Source organism: Geospiza fortis, unplaced genomic scaffold, assembly GCF_000277835.1.
Source record: "Geospiza fortis unplaced genomic scaffold, GeoFor_1.0 scaffold518, whole genome shotgun sequence".
NCBI classification, from domain to species: Eukaryota; Metazoa; Chordata; class Aves; order Passeriformes; family Thraupidae; genus Geospiza; species Geospiza fortis.
In genome coordinates, this window is record NW_005054882.1 from 31291 (window position 1) to 31635 (window position 345).

The window sequence follows — 345 nt, forward strand, 5'->3', positions numbered from 1 at the left end:
CCCTGGCACTGCCATCCCTCTGCTGTCACCTGCTCCAGGGTGGGGACACCGGGCAGAGGACACCCACCATGACTGGGCAGCTTTTTGGGCGGGGTTGGGGAGGGATGTCCCCTCTGTGCCACAGCCCCCCCAGGGGTGGGTATGGGTGACAAGGGACTCATTAACCTGGGGGGGTCACAGGAGGAGGGGACACAGAGTGGGGGACGTGGAGAATGGGAACAAAAATGGTGGGGGGACATGAGGGGAGGGGACATGGGCTGTGGGGGGGACACGGAGGGTGGAGGGACAGGGAGTGGGGGGGCTGCAGGTCCTGGCAGGGAGCAGGCAGGTCCCCGGGGGGGGGGG